We start from the raw sequence: 2248 nt of genomic DNA, 5'->3' as shown, positions 1-2248 counted from the left end.
GCGGGGATGGGCTAAATCTCCCAGGATTGGCCACGAGGACGAGAGCAAAGCGGTGCATCCGGATGGAATTTATTGGTTTATGATTGGCCTTATCCCCACCACATTAGCCTCCTGATTACTCAAGCAGACATTACTGGACGCTTCCACTGGAACAGAAACGGGAAAAAGGGGGGGTGGGGGGATGGAGGCTAGCGAACACTCATGCTCACTCACTCAGATTTGTCCAATCTCTTCATTTAAAAAAAAAACAAAAAAAACGTCAAAACAAGAATTCTATTGATATTTTACTTTCGAGTTATGTGTTTCTGATTATTCATTTCGTAGGAATATTTAACTGATATTTTGTTAAAATCTCTCCATTTACGGATAGTTTTAGACTATTTATTTGCGAAAATATGTATTCCTTTAATCACATTGCTTTGAGGATCCTCTTTTTTGTCATGTACACAACACTATACTTCTGCATTTTACCCATCACAGCGAACACACACGATTTGTGGCACCCACTTGGAGGAGGGAGCTTCTTAAGTGCCTGGGAAGCAGTGTGGGGTGTTTGGCATGATGATCTTGAACCTGGGCACCCCGATAACATGTGGCAATCTTAAACATTTGGCCACAGCTGAGACTGTCAAATTATTCTTAGTTTTATCCTTTTTTTTTTAGTTAAAACAAGCTTCCTATACATGTTCTGATCAATCTGTGAAATTGGCCCAGGCATTAGGGTCTTGTGTGAGAACAAGAACAGAAAATGTATATATTTTTTAAATCTGTCAAACTACTGAGTTTCACACCTGTTGTTATTTTTAATGTGAAAACAAGAAATCTATTCTTTATATGTTGTTCAATCTTCTAAACTATTAATAGTTTGAGCCGGTATTGCTTTCAAAATGGGAAGCCTATTGATAGTCTGATAAAACTCTGAGATCATTCAATATCACAAATAACTGTTTTGTATCAAAACGAAAATCCTTTTGAGATTTTCATCAATCTGTAAATTCCTCATCGTTTCAACCATTATTTATTCGAGTTTCAGTAATTTGTCAAACGATGTAAAGTTTTGACCATTATAGATGGGATGAGAGAAAAGTGGTGCAACCGGAAGCAATGTATTGGTTTATCCCCACCACATTAACCTTGTGATTGCTTGAGAAGACATTATTGGATGCTTCCACTGGAGAGAAAAATGGTGAAAATGGAGGCTGGCGGACAATCACGTTCGTTGGCCCATGTTAGGCCGAGCGAGTAATAGGACTCAAATGGAGAGAGAGAGGAGGAAGAGGTGGTGTGTTGCGCTTTGCTGGGGTGGTGCTGAAAGGGTGGCAATGTGCCTGATCATCGATTAAAGTGCAATTGTGCAATTTCGCTCCTGTTCTTGCACAATGAGGAATGAGATTAAGCTCAATTTGGACCTGTTCAAGAGAGCTCCTCACCTTTGTGTACACACACACACACACACGCACACACACACGCACACACACACACACACACACACACACACACACACACACACACACACACACACACAGTGTCAGCGCACCCCCCCAGGGAAATCAGGCGTCTGGAGACAGGTCAGCCGTGGCGCATGTATATATTCATGCGCTTAATCTGGCATCATTCCTCCCTGCTACCAGGGAGCGCACAAATGTATTTCATTTACACAATCTCCATTTGGCCTGCGCTCACCCGGCACCAATACTTAGGGGGGAAAGTAGGCCCGGAATGTTCGCGTAAACACGCATGGATGTGAGGTGTAAAAAACTGAAGAAGCAGTATTGCAGAACGGTGGCAGCTGTGCTCGTCAGTCCGAGCGTTGTTGCCAGCAGATGCTGCGTGTGTATTAAACGGATGAATTATTAAAAGATGCTTGACACATGAAAAGTGGCTCCTCGGGCTATGAAGGAAAATGTTTATTCTTCTGCCACCAGACTTCTCCAATGAGCCCAGCCAAACACTTTGCTCCACTCACGTTGAAAGTGATGGAGCAACAACTACCCATGCCTGATTGACCGATAAGTGATTTGTTCCCTGCCAAACCAAGATTACTGTTGTTTTTGAGGGGACATTTAACAAAATAAGGATCAGCAATCAGATACACAGTGATAACTAATTCAGTGAACGCTTGTTTATTGTTTCATTCCAGACCCATTGCGCTAGGTGAAAATTCACAATACAGAGACTGGACCAGAAACAAAACAAAAACAAAAAAAACATTTTATTTGATAATTTTATTTTATAATTTTACTCCTTC

This window comes from Hippocampus comes, unplaced genomic scaffold (assembly GCF_001891065.2).
Source record: "Hippocampus comes isolate QL1 unplaced genomic scaffold, H_comes_QL1_v1.1 scaffold39, whole genome shotgun sequence".
Taxonomy (NCBI): Eukaryota; Metazoa; Chordata; class Actinopteri; order Syngnathiformes; family Syngnathidae; genus Hippocampus; species Hippocampus comes.
The sequence above is the reverse complement of the archived record's forward strand: the minus strand, read 5'-3'. Positions refer to the sequence as shown.